The following is a 20,694-nucleotide window of genomic DNA, read 5'->3' as shown; positions in this document are numbered from 1 at the left end:
TTCCTTAATTCCTTAATTCCTTAATTCCTTAATTCCTTGGCCTTTCCTGGGTAAGTCCCTACTGCGGCCTTTCCGGGGTCGCCCTTCTCGGAGTGAACACCTGCAGCTGGCGCTGAGGAGGTGGCAGCGTTGCCTTCCTACTCCGAGTCCATCCGCCGCTTCCCGGGTTCCGTCCGGTGGAAAAGCAGGGATCGGGTAACCCTGCTCAGGGCGCCACTTGCGGCGGGCGGAGGAAGCAAGCAGCCGATTCAGTGTGAACGATAGAGCAAGCTTCAACTTTATTGAGAGAAATCACCCCTTATATAAGCGCTCTACACTAACCATGCACACTACTCACAGATCTATTGGGTACATGTAAAAGGCCACATTATAATGTCATAGCCCCTTGTGGCATCTCAGACATGTCACAACATCTTCCCTCTTCTGAACCTGTTTTTCTCCCAGGGCCGTTCCTTTATCACACACAAGGCCGTTGTGTACCTCAGTTTCTCTCTCTGTTAACATAACAGTCTGTTGTCAGCATAACTGTACCCGGGGTTTTTTCCTCTGTTTACCTCAGATGGCTGCAATCAGCTCCTGCAGAGACCCAGGGCCTTGCTCTCTGCAAGCCGTTCTCCAACAGGTGACCCCAGCCCCTTCCTCCTTTCTCCCAGCTTTACACTGAGCAGACGTCACATGGTCTGGAATATCCCTTGGGTCGGTTCGGGTCAGCTGTCCTGGCTGTGTCCCCTCCCAAGATCTTGCCCACCCCGTCCCACTGGGGGAAATGTCAGAAAGAGCCTTGGTGCTGTGTAAGCCCTGCTCAGCAGCAGCCACCACACCAGGGTGCTGCCAACACCCTGCAGCTCCCAGCACAAACCACAGCACCGTGGGGCTGCTGTAGGGGAAAACCGATTCCAGCTCAGCCAGACCCAATACAGTCTCCACCCCTTATTCCATACCATTTACGTTATGCCCAGGGCCCACATAATATTCATTTCTCCATTCCATAAGCTTTCTTCACTCCTTCAGATGTTCAGTGACTCGGCTTCCATCTGTCAAGACAGATGCTCAGGACAGAAGTATGCTTGACCGTTGGACTCCAGCACCGGCTAGGTTTGGGTCGTCATTGCACGTATCTGGTTCACTCTTCATCGTTCCTACTTCCTCCATCACTTCCTGCAACATACAACTCATCCCACAGATTACTTTCCCCCCAAGGTTAAATGTCCTTGAGGCACACACTGAGTAGCCCCATCCTCCCGCATTACCCACCAAGTACATCCAGTCCCTGAGCAAAGACAATCCCACGAGTGGGCTTGCCTTTTCCCAAGGGAGGAGCAATCCACACTGCCTTCCCCAGCCCTTTCCCTGTGTGTGCTACGGGGACCTTATCTCCTCCCACAGGATGAAGGGGGTTTGTTTGGGCAGGCCCAGGACGGGTAACAGATCCTCTGGTATTAATTAGCCAAGTGGCTTCTGCTAAATTTATATCCCAGTGCTTCCATCCCCCATTGTCCAATGCTCTCAACAGAGTCTTCAACAGTCCATTATATCTTTCAATCTTTCCAGAGGCTTGTGGGTAATAAGGGATGTGACACACCCACTCAATGCCATGTTTCTTTGCCCAGGAGTTTATAAGATTATTTCGAAAATGGGTCCTGTTGTCTGACTCGATTCTTTCAGGAGTACCATGTCGCCATACAATTTGCCTTTCAAGACCCAGGATGGTATTTCGGGCAGTGCCATGATTTACAGGGTACGTTTCTAGCCAACCCGTAGTTGCTTCTACCATGGTGAGTATGTAGCGCTTGCCTTGGCGTGTTCGTGGCAGTGGTCCAATAGAGTCAATCTGCCAGGCCTCACCGTATTGAAAACTCAGCCATCGCCCTCTGTTCCAGGGAGACTTTACTCGTGTGGCTCGCTTGATTGCAGCACATGTGTCACATTCGTGAGTGACCTGTGAGATGGCCTCCATGGTCAGGTCCACCCCTCGATCACGAGCCCATCTGTACGTTGCATCTCTGCCAAGATGCCCTGATGTTTCATGGGCCCATCGAGCTACAAACAGCTCACCCTTACGCTCCCAGCCCAGGTCCAGCCGAGCTACTTCAATTTTGGCAGCTTTGTCTGCTTGCTCATTGTTTTGATGTTCTTCAGTGGCACGCCTTTTGGGCACATGAGCATCTACATGACGCACCTTTAGAGCCACGTTTTCCACTCGGGCAGCGATGTCCTGCCACAATGCAGCAGCCCAGATGGGTTTACCTCTGCGCTGCCAATTGGTCTTCTTCCACTCCTGTAGCCACCCCCACAGGGCGTTAGCCACCATCCAGGAGTCCGTGTAGAGATATAATACTGGCCACTTCTCCCGTTCAGCAATCTTTAGGGCGAGTTGGATCGCTTTTACTTCTGCGAACTGACTTGACTCTCCTTCTCCTTCAGTGGCCTCAACGACTTGTCTTGTGGGACTCCACACAGCAGCTTTCCACTTCCGATGGCTTCCTACCACACGACAGGATCCATCAGTAAAGAGAGCATAACGCCTCTCATCTTCTGGTAACTCGTTATATGGCGGTGCCTCTTGGGCACGAGCCACCTCCTCAGGCCGCACTCCAAAATCTCTACCTTCTGGCCAGTCCATGATCTCTTCCAGGATCCCTGGATGGTTGGGTTTCCCCAGTCGAGCCCGTTGCGTGATTAACGCGACCCATTTACTCCAGGTAGCCCTGGTTGCATGGTGTGTGGAAGGGATGTTTCCTTTGAACATCCAATGGAATACAGGCAGCCGTGGTGCCAAGAGGAGCTGTGCTTCTGTACCAACAACTTCTGAAGCAGCTCGAATCCCCTCATATGCTGCCAGTATCTCCTTTTCAGTCGGAGTGTAGTGGGCTTCTGATCCTCGATATCCCCGGCTCCAAAATCCTAATGGTCGACCTCGAGTTTCACCTGGTATCTTCTGCCAGAGGCTCCATGTGAGTCCGTGCTCCCCAGGTGATGTGTAAAGTATATTTTGCACAGCTGGTCCTGTCCGAACAGGCCCAAGAGCTACCGCCCGAGCGATCTCCTGTTTGATGTGCTCAAAGGCTTGTTGCTGCTCAGGACCCCACTGAAAATTGTTCTTCTTTCAGGTCACTTGATAGAGAGGGCTCGCAAGCTGACTGTAACCTGGAATATGCATCCTCCAAAATCCCACAAGTCCTAGGAAAGCTTGTGTTTCCTTCTTGTTGGTCGATGGAGACATAGTTGCTATCTTGTTGACAACATCCAATGGCACATGATGGCGTCCATCTTGCCATTTTATTCCCAAGAACTGAATTTCTCGTGCTGGTCCCTTGACCTTGCTTTTCTTTATGGCAAACCCAGCTCTCAGAAGAATCTCAATTACTCTTTGTCCTTTCCTGAACACTTCTTCTGCCTCATTGCCCCACACAATGATGTCATCAACGTATTGTAGATGTTCAGGGGCATCACCCTTTTCCAGTGCAGTTTGAATTAGTCCATGACAAATAGTGGGGCTGTGCTGCCACCCCTGGGGCAGTCGATTCCAGGTATACTGGACACCCCTCCACGTGAAAGCAAACCGTGGCCTGCACTCTTCTGCCAAAGGAATTGAAAAGAATGCATTGGCAATGTCGATTGTGGCGTACCACTTGGCTGCCTTTGACTCCAGTTCATACTGGAGCTCTAACATATCTGGTACAGCAGCACTCGGTGGTGGCGTCACTTCATTCAGGCCACGATAGTCTACTGTTAACCTCCACCCTCCGTCAGACTTTCGCACTGGCCATATTGGGCTATTAAAAGGCGAATGTGTCTTACTGATGACACCTTGGTTCTCCAGTTGACGAATCAATTCTTGGATGGGAGCCAGAGAGTCTCGGTTTGTACGATACTGCCGTCGGTGCACGGTCCTCATAGCAATTGGCACCTGTTGTTCTTCAACTCGCAACAGTCCCACAACAAAAGGATCTTCTGAGAGGCCAGGCAGATTAGACAACTGTTTTACCTTTTGTGTATTCACACTGGCCACACCAAAAGCCCATCGGTATCCTTTTGGGTCTTTGAAGTATCCCCTCTTGAGATAGTCAATGCCCAAGATGCAAGGGGCTTCTGGGCCAGTTACAATGGGATGTTTTTCCCACTTGTCCCCAGTCAAGCTAACCTCGGCCTCCAATACTGATAGTTCTTGACAGCCCCCTGTCACTCCTGAGATCCAGATAGGTTCTGCTCCTCTATAACTTGACGGCATTAGTGTACGTTGTGCCCCGGTGTCAATTAAAGCCTGGTACTTCTGTGGATTTGATGTGCCAGGGCATCGAATCCACACTGTCCAATACACCCGATCATCCCTTTCCTCCTCCTGGCTGGAGGCAGGGGCCCTCTATTCCTGTTCTTGGTCGGAGTACTCACTGTCTGACTCTTGCCGTGCCAGGCCGGAGGTTCCTTCTTCAGGATCAAGGGAGGTGATCTCAGTCTTTCTGTATCTGGGAGATCGCTGGTTACTTCCTTGTGGTTTTACACCAGCTACATTAGCAACCTTCTTAGATGTCTTCTTGTTGGCAGGGGTCTTTCCTCGCAATTCATGTACACGTGCTTCCAACTTAAAGGTGGGTTGACCATCCCACTTCCTCATGTCCTCCCCGTGGTCGCGCAGGAAGAACCAGAGTTCGCCACGTGTCATGCGCCTTGGCTTTCCTTTCCCCCTGACTGGGACAGAAGAGAAATGATTTCTTGGGGAGCTCCTAACATCCAGGGCACTCGCCCGTAGAGATGAGGAGGTACCAAGACTCTCTTCAAAGTTCTGAAGCCAGGAAGAGACTGCCTCCACAGTTGGCGTCCATCTTAGTCCTTCTCCTGCATCCATTTCTGGGTAGTACATTGCGGCCAAGCCGGCAGAACACGAGGATGGCGCACCTTTAATCACCTTCCTCCACATGGCCCGTGTGCATGGGACATCCTCTGGATTTTTAGGGGCTTCATCATTATCTGGATCACCACAGATGACTTCCATCACTGCTAATTCTCTCAGGTACTGGACACCTTCATCTGCAGTAGCCCACTTCCCTGGGGTGTGGTCCATAAGATCTTCCTTAAAAGGAAACCTTGCTTTAACACTTGAAAGGAGCCGTCTCCACAGACTGCAAATTGCTGTCTCTTTCCCAATTCCCCTTTCAATTCCTCGATTTCTAGCAAGGGAACCCAGCTGTTGGGCTTCCTTCCCTTCCAGCTGTTGAGCATCTGCCCCGTTATCCCAGCATCGCAGCAGCCAGGCAGCGATCCGCTCACCCGGCTGGCGGCAGTAGTCTTGCCGCAGATCTCGCAGTTCTGATGACGTCAGGGACCGGGTAGTTTCCGCCTCCTGTTTCAGTTCTGTTATTCCCTCTTCTGACACCTTTGCTGAAGGACCAGCTTCTTCCTCCTCTTTCTCCTCCCTTATTAATCGAGGGTATGGGCCTGTTGTTCTCCTTGTCCATTGTTTCTTTTTCACTACTGGGGCAATCTCTGCTGTTGTTATTGTTTGAGTTCCCATGCCAACCACAGCCCTTTGAGAGTGCTGAACTGCAGCTCGGTAAGCACAGGCCAGGCCCCAGTACAGCGCTAGAAGTTGCTGATTCTCACTGGGATGGGCAAGACACCCCTCTGTCAGGGGATGTGTCAGTTTTGTGGGGTTGCTTGCCTGTTCAGGGGTGAGATCCCAGGCTACAGGAGGTGATAACCGTCCTAGGAATCTGCCCAACTCCTTCCACTCTCCCTGCCACCCAGGAACAGGCCGCCTCAGAGCACATTTTGGCACCGATTCACTCAAAATTTGCGTTCTCTTACACCAAGAGCATACCGAGCTCCACACAACCCACAACAGGCGAGCAGCATTAACAAAGAGTATCAGTGAACTAACATAAGGATGACTAAGTACCTCGGGAGCCTGCAAAATAAAACCGCTCATGATGTTCCCGATTCCTTGCAGCATGTTCCCGAGCTTAACAAAATAAAGATAAGCAGCGCAATAAACAAGCCCGTGACCAGCACAAGAGCTTGTTGCTTAATAACTACGATAGCTACAGCACATTTAATATAAAACTGCCGTTGTTTTGCCCCACGTTGGGCGCCAGAATAGACTGTGATGGTTTGACTCTGGCTAAATGCCAGGTATCCACCAAGTCGCTCTATCACTTCCCCCCCCCCCTTCCCTTTGTTTTCTCAACAGGGTAAAGAGGGGAGAGAAGATAAACGAACCCTTGTGGGTGAAACAAAAGCAGTTTTAATATAAGCAAAGCAAAGCAAAAGTCCGCGCGCGGAAGCAAAAGCAAACAGATTTATTCTCTACTTCCCATGAAGAGGCGATGTCCGGCCTTCTCGGGAAGCGGGGCTCCAATACGCGTCGTAGTTGCCTCGGAGGACCAAGGGTGACCCCAGCCCCTTCCTCCTTTCTCCCAGCTTTACACTGAGCAGACGTCACATGGTCTGGAATATCCCTTGGGTCGGTTCGGGTCAGCTGTCCTGGCTGTGTCCCCTCCCAAGATCTTGCCCACCCCGTCCCACTGGGAGAAATATCAGAAAGAGCCTTGGTGCTGTGTAAGCCCTGCTCAGCAGCAGCCACCACACCAGGGTGCTGCCAACACCCTGCAGCTCCCAGCACAAACCACAGCACCGTGGGGCTGCTGTAGGGGAAACCGATTCCAGCTCAGCCAGACCCAGTACAGGGGGAAAAGGCAGGCAGGTTTTGAGGGGGAAAATGCAGGCAGGTTTTGAGGGGGAAAAAACCCGATTTGCAAGTCTTGGGAGTGAAAGGGTTCAGGTTGGGGGGTGGTGATGGAAGTTGTGAGGTAAAAGAGGCAGATTTCGGGGTGAAATGGGGCGGATTTGGGGGTGGAGGGCGCATAGTGTCGGAGTGGAGGCAGTTTTTGACGGGAAAAATGCAGTTAGGTTTTGAGGGGAAAAATGCAGGCAGGTTTTGAGGAGGAAAAGGCAGGCAGGTTTTTAGGGGGAAAATGGCAGGCAGGTTTTGAGGGGAAAAGGCAGGCTTTTTTTGAGGGGGAAATTGCAGTTTTTGAGGGGAAAAAGGCAGGCAGGTTTTGAGGGGGAAAATGCAGGCAGGTTTTAGGGGGAAAATGGAGGGAGGTTTTTAGGGGGAAAATGGCAGGCAGGTTTTGAGTGGGAAAATGCAGGAAGGTTTTGAGGGGGAAAATGCAGGCAGGTTTTGAGGGAGAAATGCAGGCAGGTTGTTAGGGGGAAAATGGCAGGCAGGTTTTGAGGGTGAAAATGGAGTCGGGTTTTGAGGGGAAAATGGAGGCAGGTTTTATGGGGGAAAAGGTAGGCAGTTTTTGAGAGGGAAAAATGCAGGCAGGTTTTGATGGGGAAAATGCAGGCAGGTTTTGAGGGGGAAAATGCAGGCAGGTTTTGAAGGGGCAAATGCAGGCAGGATTTTGAGGGGGCAAATGCAGGCAGTTTTTGAGGGGGAAATGGCAGGCAGTTTTTGAAGGGGAAAATGCAGGCAGGTTTTGGGGGGAAAATGGAGGCAGGTTTTATGGGGGAAAATGGAGGCAGGTTTTAAGGGGAAAAATGCAGGCAAGTTTTGAGGGGAAAAATGCAGTTTTTGAGGGGAAAAATGGAGGCAGGTTTTATGGGGGAAAAGGTAGGCAGTTTTTGAGGGGAAAATGGCAGGTTTTGATGGGGAAAAATGCAGGCAGGTTTTGAGGGGGAAATTGTAGGCAGGTTTTGAAGGGGCAAATGGCAGGCAGGTTTTGAGGGGACAAATGTCAGGCAGGTTTTGAGGGGGACATTGCAGTTTTTGAGGGGGAATAGGCAGGCCGATTTGAGAGGGAAATTTCAGGCAGGTTTTGAGGGGGAAATGTCAGGTGGTTTTTGAGGGGGAAAATGGCAGGCAGGTTTTGAGGGGAAAAAGGCAGGCAGGTTTTGAGGGGCAAAAATGCAGGCATGTTTTGAGGGGGAAATTGCAGTTTTTGAGGGGGAAAATGCAGGCAGGTTTTCATGGGGAAAAATGCAGGCAGGTTTTGATGGGGAAAGAGGCAGGCAGTTTTTGAGGGGGAAATTGCAGTTTTTGTAGGGGGAAAATGCAGGCAGGTTTTTGAGAGGGAAAATGCAGGCAGGTTTTTGAGGTTAAAATGCAGGCAGGTTTTTGAGGGGAAAATGGCAGGCAGGTTTTGAGGGGGAAAAGGCAGGCAGGATTTGAGGGAGAAAATGCTGGCAGGTTTTTGAGATGAAAATGGAGGTAGGTTTTGAGGGGGAAAATGGAGGCAGGTTTTGAGGGGGAGAATGCAGGCAGGTTTTAGGGGGGAAAGGCAGGCAGGTTTTGATGGGTACATTGCAGGCAGGTTTTGAGGGGGACATTGCAGTTTTTCAGCGGAAAAAGGCAGTCAGGTTTTGAGGCGGAAATTTCAGTTTTTGAGGGGGAAATTTCATTTTTTGAGGGGGAAATTTCAGTTATTGAGGGGAAAATGCAGACAGGTTTTGAGGGGGAAAATGGAGGCAGGTTTTGAGGGGGAAAATGGAGGCAGGTTTTGAGGGGGAAAATGGTGGCAGGTTTTCAGGGGCAAATGCAGGCAGGTTTTTGAGGGGAAAAATGCAGGCAAGTTTTGAGGGGGAAAATGCAGGCAGGTTTTGAAGGGAAAATTGCAGTTTTTGAAGGGGAAAATGCAGGCAGTTTTTGAGGGGGAAATTGCAGTTTTTGAGGGGAAAAGGCAGGCAGTTTTTGAGGGGGAAATTGCAGGCTGTTTTTGATGGGGAAAATGGAGGCAGTTTTTGATGGGGAAAATGGAGGCAGGTTTTGAGGGGGAAAAGGCAGGCAGGTTTTTAGGGGGAAATTACAGTTTTTGAGGGGGAAATGGCAGGCAGGTTTTGAAGGGGCAAATGCAGGCAGGTTTTGAGGGGGAAAATGCAGGCAGGTTTTGTGGGGGAAAATTGCCGGCAGGTTTTGAGGGGGAAAAGGCAGGCAGGTTTTGAGGGGGAAAATGCAGGCAGGTTTTTGAGGTGAAAATGCAGGCAGGTTTTTGAGGTGAAAATGGAGGCAGGTTTTTGAGGGGAAAAATGGAGGCAGGTTTTGAGGGGGAAAATGGAGGCAGGTTTTGAGGGGGAAAAGGCAGGCAGGTTTTGAGGGGGACATTGCAGGCAGGTTTTGAGGGGGAAAAATGCGGGCAGGTTTTGCGGGGGAAAAGGCAGGCAGGTTTTGAGGGGGAAATTGCAGTTTTTGAGGGGAAAAGGCAGGCAGTTTTTGAGGGGGAAATGGCAGTTTCTGAGAGGGAAAATGCAGGCAGGTTTTTGAGGGGAAAATGGCGGCAGGTTTTGAGGGGGAAAATGGAGGCAGGTTTTGAGGGGGAAAATGGAGGCAGGTTTCGAGGGAGAAATGTATTCAGATTTTGAGGGGGAAAATGCAGTTTTTGAGAGGAAAATGTCAGGCAGTTTTTGATGGGGAAATTTCAGTTTTTGAGGGGGAAATTTCAGTTTTTGAGGGGGAAAAGCTAGGCAGGTTTTGAGGGGGAAAATGGGTGGTAGGTTTCGCGGGGGAAAAAGGCGGGCAGGATTTGAGGGGGAAAAATGCAGACAGGTTATGAGGGGTAAATTGCAGTTTTTGAGGGGGAAAGGCAGGCAGTTTTTGAGGGGGAAATTGCAGGCAGATTTTGAGGGGAAAATTCCACTTTTTGAGGGGAAAAGGCAGGCAGTTTTTGAGGGGGAAATTGTAGTTTTTGTGGGGAAAAGGCAGGCAGTTTTTGAGGGGGAAATTGCAGGCAGTTTTTGAGGGGGAAAATGCAGGCAGTTTTTAAGGGGGAAATTTAGGCAGTTGTAGAGGGGGAAAATGGAGGCAGGTTTTATGGGGGAAAATGGAGGCAGGTTTTGAGGGGAAAATGGAGGCAGGTTTTGAGGGGGAAAATGTAGGCAGGTTTTGAGGGGAAAATGCAGGCAGGTTTTTGAGGTGAAAATGCAGGCAGGTTTTTGAGGGGAAAATGCAGGCAGTTTTTTGATGGGAAAATGGAGGCAGGTTTTGAGGGGGAAATGGCATTTTTGAGGGGGAAAATGCAGGCAGGTTTTGAGGGGGAAAAAGGCAGGCAGGTTTTGATGGGTACATTGCAGGCAGGTTTTGAGGGGGACATTGCAGTTTTTCAGCGGAAAAAGGCAGTCAGGTTTTGAGGCGGAAATTTCAGTTTTTGAGGGGGAAATTTCATTTTTTGAGGGGGAAATTTCAGTTATTGAGGGGAAAATGCAGACAGGTTTTGAGGGGGAAAATGGAGGCAGGTTTTGAGGGGGAAAATGGAGGCAGGTTTTGAGGGGGAAAATGGTGGCAGGTTTTCAGGGGCAAATGCAGGCAGGTTTTTGAGGGGAAAAATGCAGGCAAGTTTTGAGGGGGAAAATGCAGGCAGGTTTTGAAGGGAAAATTGCAGTTTTTGAAGGGGAAAATGCAGGCAGTTTTTGAGGGGGAAATTGCAGTTTTTGAGGGGAAAAGGCAGGCAGTTTTTGAGGGGGAAATTGCAGGCTGTTTTTGATGGGGAAAATGGAGGCAGTTTTTGATGGGGAAAATGGAGGCAGGTTTTGAGGGGGAAAAGGCAGGCAGGTTTTTAGGGGGAAATTACAGTTTTTGAGGGGGAAATGGCAGGCAGGTTTTGAAGGGGCAAATGCAGGCAGGTTTTGAGGGGGAAAATGCAGGCAGGTTTTGTGGGGGAAAATTGCCGGCAGGTTTTGAGGGGGAAAAGGCAGGCAGGTTTTGAGGGGGAAAATGCAGGCAGGTTTTTGAGGTGAAAATGCAGGCAGGTTTTTGAGGTGAAAATGGAGGCAGGTTTTTGAGGGGAAAAATGGAGGCAGGTTTTGAGGGGGAAAATGGAGGCAGGTTTTGAGGGGGAAAAGGCAGGCAGGTTTTGAGGGGGACATTGCAGGCAGGTTTTGAGGGGGAAAAATGCGGGCAGGTTTTGCGGGGGAAAAGGCAGGCAGGTTTTGAGGGGGAAATTGCAGTTTTTGAGGGGAAAAGGCAGGCAGTTTTTGAGGGGGAAATGGCAGTTTCTGAGAGGGAAAATGCAGGCAGGTTTTTGAGGGGAAAATGGCGGCAGGTTTTGAGGGGGAAAATGGAGGCAGGTTTTGAGGGGGAAAATGGAGGCAGGTTTCGAGGGAGAAATGTATTCAGATTTTGAGGGGGAAAATGCAGTTTTTGAGAGGAAAATGTCAGGCAGTTTTTGATGGGGAAATTTCAGTTTTTGAGGGGGAAATTTCAGTTTTTGAGGGGGAAAAGCTAGGCAGGTTTTGAGGGGGAAAATGGGTGGTAGGTTTCGCGGGGGAAAAAGGCGGGCAGGATTTGAGGGGGAAAAATGCAGACAGGTTATGAGGGGTAAATTGCAGTTTTTGAGGGGGAAAGGCAGGCAGTTTTTGAGGGGGAAATTGCAGGCAGATTTTGAGGGGAAAATTCCACTTTTTGAGGGGAAAAGGCAGGCAGTTTTTGAGGGGGAAATTGTAGTTTTTGTGGGGAAAAGGCAGGCAGTTTTTGAGGGGGAAATTGCAGGCAGTTTTTGAGGGGGAAAATGCAGGCAGTTTTTAAGGGGGAAATTTAGGCAGTTGTAGAGGGGGAAAATGGAGGCAGGTTTTATGGGGGAAAATGGAGGCAGGTTTTGAGGGGAAAATGGAGGCAGGTTTTGAGGGGGAAAATGTAGGCAGGTTTTGAGGGGAAAATGCAGGCAGGTTTTTGAGGTGAAAATGCAGGCAGGTTTTTGAGGGGAAAATGCAGGCAGTTTTTTGATGGGAAAATGGAGGCAGGTTTTGAGGGGGAAATGGCATTTTTGAGGGGGAAAATGCAGGCAGGTTTTGAGGGGGAAAAAGGCAGGCAGGTTTTGATGGGGAAAATGCAGGCATTTTTTGAGGGGGAAATTTCAGTTTTTGAGGGGGAAATTTCAGTTTTTGAGGGTTAAAGGCAGGCAGGTTTTGAGGGGAAAAAGGCAGGCAGGTTTTGAGGGGGGAAATGGCAGGCCGGTTTTGAGGGGGAAAATGGCAGTCAGGTTTTGAGGGGGAAAATGGCAGGCAGGTTTTGAGGGTGAAAATGGCAGGCCGGTTTTGAGGGGGAAAATGGCAGTCAGGTTTTGAGAGGGAAAATTCAGGCAGGTTTTGACGGGGAAAATGCAGGCAGGTTTTGAGGGGGACATTTCAGATTTTGAGGGGGAAATTTCAGTTTTTGAGGGGGAAATTTCAGTTTTTGAGGGGGAAATTTCAGTTATTGAGGGGGAAAATGCAGACAGGTTTTGCGGGGGAAAAAGGCGGGCAGGTTTTGAGGGGGAAAATGCAGGCAGGTTTCAAGGGGGAAAAGGCAGGCAGGTTTCGAGGGGGAAAATGGAGGCAGGTTTTGAGGGGAAAAATGGAGGCATGTTTTGAGCGGGAAAATGCAGGCAGGTTATGATGGGGAAAATGCAGGCAGGTTTTGAGGGGTACATTCCAGGCAGGTTTTGAGGGGGACATTGCAGGTAAGTTTTGAGGGGAAAAATGCAGTTTTTGAGGGGAAAAATGGAGGCAGGTTTTATGGGGGTAAAGGGAGGCAGTTTTTGAGGGAAAAATGGCAGTTTCTGAGAGGGAAAATGCAGGCAGTTTCTGAGAGGGAAAATGCAGGCAGGATTTGATGGGGAAAATGCAGGCAGGTTTTGAGGGGGAGGGCTGCCGGCAGGTTTTGAGGGGGAAAAGTGCAGGCAGGTTTTGAGGGGGAAGAATGCAGGCAGGTTTTCAGGGGGAAAATGCAGGCAGGTTTTGAGGGGGAAGAATGCAGGCAGGTTTTGAGGGTGAAGAATGCAGGCAGGTTTTGGGGGGGAAAAGTGCAGGGAGGTTTTGAGGGGGGAAAAGTGCAGGCAAATTTTGAGGGGGGAAAAGTGCAGGCAGGTTTTCAGGGGAAAAATGCAGGCAGGTTTTCAGGGGACAAATGCAGGCAGGTTTTGAGGGGGACATTGCAGTTTTTGAGGGGGACATTGTAGGCAGGTTTTGAGGGGAAAAATGGAGGCAGTTTTTGAGGGGGAAAATGGAGGCAATTTTTGAGGGGGAAAATGGAGGCAGGTTTTGAGGGGGAAAATGGAGGCAGGTCTTGAGGGGAAAAGTGGAGTCAGGTTTTTGAGGGGAACATGCAGGCAGGTTTTGAGGGGGAAAATGCAGGCAGGTTTTTGAGGGGAAAATGGACGCAGGTTTTGAGGGGGAAAATGGACACAGGTTTTGAGGGGGAAAAGTGCAGGCAGGTTTTGAGGGGGAAAATGGCAGTTACGTTTCGATGGGGAAAATGCAGTTTTTGAAGGGAAAAAAGCAAGCAGTTTTTGAGGGGGAAATTTCAGTTTTTGAGGGGGAAAATGCAGGCAGGTTTTTTGGGGGAAAAAGGCAGGTTTTGAGGGGGAAAAAGGCAGGCAGGTTTTGAGGTGGAAATTGCAGTTTTTGAGGGGTCATTACAGTTTTTGAGGGGGACATTGCAGTTAGGTTTTGTGGGGGAAAATGGAGGCAGGTTTTGAGGGGGAAAATCGAGGCAGGTTTTGAGGGGGAAAATGGAGGCAGGTTTGGAGGGGAAAAGTGGAGGCAGGTTTTTGAGGGGAAAATGCAGGCAGGTTTTTGAGGGGAAAATGCAAGCAGGTTTTGAGGGGAAAATGGCAGTTTTTGAGGGGGAAAATGCAGTTAGGTTTTGAGGGGGAAAATGCAGGCAGGTTTTTTAGGGGAAAATGGACGCAGTTTTTGAGGGGGAAAATGGAGATAGGTTTTGAGGGGGAAAATGGAGGCAGGTTTTGAGTGGGAAAATGGAGGCAGGTTTTGAGGGGGAAAATGGAGGCAGTTTTTGAGGGGGAAATTTGAGGTTTTGAGGGGGAAATTTCAGTTTTTGAGGGGGAAATTTTAGTTTTTGAGGGGGAAATTTCAGTTTTTGAGGGGGAAAATGCAGGCAGGTTTTGAGGGGGAAAATGGCAGGCAGGTTTTGAGGGGGAAAATGGCGGCAGGTTTTGAGGGGGAAAATGGCGGCAGGTTTTGGAGGTGAAAATGTAGGCAGGTTTTTGAGGGGAAAATGGAGGCAGGTTTTGAGGGGGAAATTGCAGGCAGGTTTTGAGGGGGCAAATGCAGGCAGGTTTTGAGGGGGAAAAGGCAGTCAGGTTTTTAGGGGGAAGAGTGCAGGCAGGTTTTGAGGGGGAAGAGTGCAGGCAGGTTTTGAGGGGGAAAAATGAAGGCAGGTTTTGAGGGGGAAAAATGCAGGCAGGTTTTTTGGGGGAAAAATGCAGGCAGGTTTTTAGGGGGAAAAATGCACTCAGGTTTTTAGGGGAAAAAGTCGGCAGGTTTTGAGGGGAAAAGAGTGCAGGCAGCTTTTGAGGGGGAAGAGTGCAGGCAGGTTTTTAGGGGGAAAATGCATGCAGGTTTTTAGGGGGAACACTGCAGGAAGGTTTTGAGGGGGACAAGTGCAGGGAGGTTTTGGGGGGGAAAAGGCAGGCATGTTTTTAGGGGGAAAATGCAGCCATTTTTTGAGGGGGAAATTTCAGTTTTTGAGGGGGAAAGGCAGGCAGGTTTTGAGGGGGAAAATGGCAGGCACGTTTTGATGGGGAAATTTCAGTTTTTGAGGGGTAAATGCAGGCAGTTTTTGAGGGGGCAAAGGCAGTTTTTGAGGGGAAAATGGCAGGCAGGTTTTGAGAAGGAAAAAGTCAGGCAGGTTTTGAGGGGGAAATTGCAGTTTTTGAGGGGAAAAATTTAGGCAGGTTTTGAGGAGGAAAAGGCAGGCCGGTTTTGAGGGGGAAAAGGCAGGCCGGTTTTGAGGGGGACAAGTGCAGGCAGGTTTTGAGGGGGACAAGTGCAGGGAGGTTTTGAGGGGGAAAAGGGCAGGCAGGTTTTGAGGGGGACAAGTGCAGGGAGGTTTCGAGGGGGAAAAGGGCAGGCAGGTTTTGAGGGGTGTGATAGGTAGTAAATCGTCTGTTCATCAAATCCAGTAAGAAGACAATAGAAAAGCAAACTGTCATATGAACTATTGTATGTTGTGCAAGACTAACAGCAAATGTTTAATTGAATTAACATGATAGTGTGAATTGTGACAGGAAGAAAGGGGGGGGAACAACAAGAGAAGAAGCATCTGCACTTCAAAAGGTGTGAAGGGTTGCAGATGCCCAATTAAGCAAACAAGAGAGTGTTCAGACCATAAATCTCCTTATTCAAAGAGACTGCTGGGCCTAGGCTGATAAGGACGCTGCAGACTTAGTGGATCATCCCATTCCAGGCAAAAGGTGAAAAGTACACTGTGAGGAGGACCTACGGCCTTCATCCCAAACGACCACCACCCATAATTTGGAGACCCTTACCCGTATTTTTAACAGCTTCTGCGCAAGCGTAAAAGACTGATAAGCTAATTACCATACGAAGCGGGAATAGGCGGGTCCAAGTAATGTATATGCATAAGTGTATAATGACTATGTAACACTTTATAGTGTAAGATTGAAACAAAATGCCCTGGGGTTGCGGGCGTTGTTGGAGCAGGAGACTCCCCGGCCGCCCAGCGCTGTTTTGCTTGTTGCTGCTTGCTAAATAAAACTCTGACTCAGCCAAATTTAAGAAGTCAGTTTATACCACCCCTCAAAAACTGCCTGAAATTGCCCCCTCAAAAACTGCCTGAAATTTCCCCCTCAAAACCTGCCTGCATTTTTCCCCCTAAAAACCGGCCTGCATTTTACCCTCAAAAACCTGCCTGCATTTGCACTCTCAAAAACCTGCCTGCATTTGCCCCCTCAAAACCTGCCTGCATTTGCCCCCTCAAAACCTGCAATTTCCATCTCAAAAACTGCCTGCCTCTTTCCCTTCAAAACCTAACTGCATTTTCCCCCTCAAAAACTGCATTTTCCCCCTCAAACCTGCCTGCATTTTCCCCCTCAAAACCTGCCTGCATTTTCCCCCTGAAAACATGCCTCCATTTTCCCCCTCAAAAACCGCCTGAAATTTCCCCCTCAAAAACTGCAATGTCCCCCTCAAAAACTGCAATTTCCCCCTCAAAAACTGCCTGCCTCTTTCCCCATCAAAACCTGCCTGCATTTTCCCCCTCAAAACCTGCCGCCATTTTCCCCCTCAAAACCTGCCTCCATTTTCACCTCAAAAACCTGCCTGCATTTTCCCCCTCAAAACCTGCCTGCATTTGCCCCCTCAAAACCTGCCTGCACTCTTCCCCCTCAAAACCTGCCTGCATTTTCCCCATCAAAACCTGCCTACATTTTCCCTCTCAAAAAGTGCCATTTCCCCCTCAAAAACTGAAATTTCCCCCTGAGATAGGGAATTTAAAGAATTTGAGTTTGATGGTGCAAGCTTGCGCCAAGATGAGGGGGCTATACGTGAAGACATACCAGGGGCTGACACTGTTGCTAAGATATTATCTTCTGGCTCAAACAGAAGCTTCCTATTGTCCTTGAAGCAGTACAAATCAGCAATAGATCACCTCAAATCCTAACTCTAATTGGCCTTGCGGTTTAGCTAGGAGCCAGGGAACAACTGAGGCTGCGCAGAAGAATGAGGTAAAAAGTTCATCAGCGAGGAAGAGGAGATACTTCATCTGTACGACCCTCGCCCAGGAATTTGCGACCACCAAAGGAGCTCAACGCGCAGACGCAAGAGGAGGAGACCTAATTACCATGAGAAGCGAGGGGAGGCGGGGAAATATTATGTTTATGTATAAGCATTCTATGAATATGCATTATTTTGTAATATATAAGCAGGACGAGAGCTGCAAGGGGTGCGCATGCTTGTGGAGGAGTGATTCCCCATGCGCCCGGCGCTGAATAAACATACCTACTTTACAACTTAACAGTTGTGGAGTTAGTTTTTCCACAAGTCAGGGGGAAATTGCAGGCAGGTTTTGAGGGGGAAAATGGAGGCAGGTTTTGAGGGGGCAAATGCAGGCAGGTTTTTGAGGGAAAATGCAGGCAGGTTTTGAGGGGAAAAATGGAGGCAGTTTTTGAGAGGGAAAATGCAGGCAGGTTTTGAGGGGGAAAATGGCAGGCAGGTTTTGAGGGGGAAAAGGCAAGCAGGTTTTGAGGGGGAAAATGGCAGGCAGGTTTTGAGGGGGAAAATGGCGGCAGGTTTTGAGGGGGAAAATGGAGGCAGGTTTTTGAGGGGAAAATGGAGGCAGGTTTTGAGGGGGAAAATGCAGGCAGGTTTGAGGGGAAAATACAGGCAGGTTTTGGGGGTAAAATGCAGGCAGGTTTTGAGGGGAAAAATGGAGGCAGGTTTTATGGGGGAAAAGGTAGGCAGTTTTTGAGGGGGATATTACAGGTTTTGATGGGGACATTGAAGTTTTTGAGGGGGAAAAGGCAGGCAGGTTTTGAGGGGGAAATTTCAGGCAGTTTTTGAGGGGGAAAATGGAGGCAGGTTTTGAGGGGGAACAGGCAGGCACGTCTTGAGAGGAAAATTGCAGGCAGGTTATTAGGGGGAAGAGTGCAGGCAGTTTTTGAGGGGGAAGACTGCCGGCAGGTTTTGAGGGGGCAAATGCAGGCAGGTTTTGAGGGTGTTAATGCAGGCAGGTTTTGAGGGGTAAAATGGAAGGCAGGTTTTGAGGGGGAAAATGGAGGCAGGTTTTGAGGGGAAAATGGAGGCTGGTTTTGAGGGGGGAAATGGAGGCAGGTTTTGAGGGGCGAAATGGAGGCAGGTTTTGAGGGGGACATTGTAGGCAGGTTTTGAGGGGGACATTGTAGGTAAGTTTTCAGGGGGAAATTGCAGTTTTTGAGGGGGACATTGTAGGCAGGTTTTGAGGGGGAACAGGCAGGCTGGTTTTGAGGGGGAAAAGGCAGGCAGGTTATGAGGGGGAAATTGCAGGCAGGTTTTGAGGGGGAAAAAACCCGATTTGCGAATCTTGGGAGTGAAAGGGTTCAGGTTGGGGGGTGGTGGGGGAAGTTGTGAGGTAAAAGGGGCAGATTTCGGGGTGAAAAGGGGCGGATTTGGGGGTGGATGACGCATAGTGATGGAGTAGAGGCAGTTTTTCAGGGGAAAAATGCAGTTTTTGAGGGGGAAAATGCAGGCAGGTTTTGAGGGGGAAGAATGCAGGCAGGTTTTGAGAGGGAAAAGTGCAGGCAGGTTTTGAGGGGGAAAAGTGCAGGCAGGTTTTGAGGGGGAAAAGGCGGATAGGTTTTGAGGGGGAAAATGTAGACAGGTTTTGAGGGGGAAAATGCAGGCAGGTTTTGAGGGGGAAAATGGCAGGCAGGTTTTGAGGGGGAAAATGGCAGTTAGGTTTTGAGGGGGAAAATGGAGGCAGGTTTTGAGGGGGAAAATGCCGTTTTTGAGGGGAAAAAAGGCAGGTAGTTTTTGAGGGGGATATTTTCAGTCTTTTAGGGGGAATTTTCAGTTTTTGAGGGGGAAAATGCAGGCAGGTTTTGAGGGGGAAAATGGAGGCAGGTTTTGAGGGGAAAAGTGGAGTCAGGTTTTTGAGGGGAAAATGCAGGCAGGTTTTGAGAGGGAAAATGACAGTTTTTGAGGGGAAAATGCAGGCAGGTTTTGAGGGGAAAGAGGCAGGCAGTTTTTGAGGGGGCAATTGCAGTTTTTGAGGGGGAAAATGCAGGCAGGTTTTGAGGGGGAAAATGGAGGCAGTTTTTGAGGGGGAAAATGGAGACAGGTTTTGAGGGGGAAAATGGAGGCAGGTTTTAAGTGGGAAAATAGAGGCAGGTTATTGAGGGGAAAAGTGGAGGCAGGTTTTTGAGGGGAAAATGCAGTTAGGTTTTGAGGGGGAAAATGCAGGCAGGTTTTTGTGGGGAAAATGGCAGTTTTTGAGAGGGAAAATGCAGTTAGGTTTTGAGGGGCAAATACAGGCAGGTTTTTGAGGGGAAAATGGAGACAGGTTTTGAGGGGGAAAATGGACGCAGTTTTTGAGCGGGAAAATGGAGACAGGTTTTGAGGGGGAAAATGGAGGCAGGTTTTGAGGGGGAAAAGGCAGACAGGTTTTGATGAGGAAAAAGGCAGGCAGGTTTTTTGGTGGAAAAAGGCAGGCAGGTTTTGGGGGGGAAAAAGGCAGGCAGGTTTTGAGGGGGAAAAAGGTAGGCAGGTTTTGAGGGGGAAAAAGGCAGGCAGGTTTTGAGGGCGAAATTGCAGTTTTCGAGGGGTTATTACAGTTTTTGAGGGGGACATTGCAGTTAGGTTTTGAGGGGGAAAATGGAGGCAGGTTTTGAGGGGGAAAATGGAGGCAGTTTTTGAGGGGGAAATTTGAGGTTTTGAGGGGGAAATTTCAGTTTTTGAGGGGGAAATTTTAGTTTTTGAGGGGGAAATTTCAGTTTTTGAGGGGGAAAATGCAGGCAGGTTTTGAGGGGAAAAAAGGCGGGAAGGTTTTCCGGGGGAAGAAGGCGGGCAGGTTTTGAGGGGGAAAAGGCAGGCAGGTTTTGAGGCGGAAAATGGCAGGCAGGTTTTGAGGGGGAAAATGGCGGCAGGTTTTTGAGGGTAAAATGCAGGCAGGTTTTTGAGGGGGCAAATGCAGGCAGTTTTTTGAGGGGGAAAAATGCAGGCCGGTTTTTAGGGGGAAAAATGCAGGCCGGTTTTTAGGGGGAAAAATGCAGGCAGGTTTTGAGGGGGAAATTTCAGGCAGTTTTTGAGGGGGAAATTTCAGGCAATTTTTGAGGGGGCAATTTCAGGCAGTTTTTGAGGGGTGGTATAAACTGACTTCTTAAATTTGGCTGAGTCAGAGTTTTATTTAGCAAGCAGCAACAAGCAAAACAGCGCTGGGCGGCCGGGGAGTCTCCTGCTCCAACAACGCCCGCAACCCCAGGGCATTTTGTTTCAATCTTACACTATAAAGTGTTACATAGTCCTTATACACTTATGCATATACATTACTTGGACCCGCCTATTCCCGCTTCGTATGGTAATTAGCTTATCAGTCTTTTACGCTTGCGCAGAAGCTGTTAAAAATACGGGTAAGGGTCTCCAAATTATGGGTAGTGGTCGTTTGGGATGAAGGCTGTAGGTCCTCCTCACAGTGTACTTTTCACCTTTTGCCTGGAATGGGATGATCCACTAAGTCTGCAGCGTCCTTATCAGCCTAGGCCCAGCAGTCTCTTTGAATAAGGAGATTTATGGTCTGAACACTCTCTTGTTTGCTTAATTGGGCATCTGCAACCCTTCACACCTTTTGAAGTGCTGATGCTTCTTCTCTTGTTGTTCCCCCCCCTTTCTTCCTGTCACAATTCACACTATCATGTTAATTCAATGAAACATTTGCTGTTAGTCTTGCACAACATACAATAGTTCATATGACAGTTTGCTTTTCTATTGTCTTCTTACTGGATTTGATGAACAGACGATTTACTACCTATCACACCCCTCGAAACCTGCCTGCCATTTTCCCCCTAAAAACCGGCCTGCATTTTCCCCCTCAAAACCTGCCTTCACCCAATAACTATGCGCCCCCCACCCCCAAATCCGCCCCTTTTCACCCCAAAATCTACCACTTCTACCTCACAACTTGCCCCACACACCCTCCTACCTGACCCCTTTCTCCCCCAAGACACACAAACCAGGTTTTTTCCCCCTCAAAACCGGCCTGCATTTTCCCCCCTCAAAACCTGCCTGCATTTTCCCCCTCAACATCTGCCTGCATTTTCCCCCAAAAACCTGCCTGCGTTTTCCCCCTAAAAACCTGCCTGCACTCTTCCCCCTAAAAACCTGCCTGCACTCTTCCCCCTCAAAACCTGCCTGCATTTTCCCCCTCAAAACCTGCCTGCATTTTCCGCCTCAAAACCTGACTGCATTTTCCCCCTCAAAAACTGCCTGCAA

Source organism: Athene noctua, unplaced genomic scaffold (assembly GCF_965140245.1).
Source record: "Athene noctua unplaced genomic scaffold, bAthNoc1.hap1.1 HAP1_HAP1_scaffold_34, whole genome shotgun sequence".
NCBI classification, from domain to species: domain Eukaryota; kingdom Metazoa; phylum Chordata; class Aves; order Strigiformes; family Strigidae; genus Athene; species Athene noctua.
The sequence above is the reverse complement of the archived record's forward strand: the minus strand, read 5'-3'. Positions refer to the sequence as shown.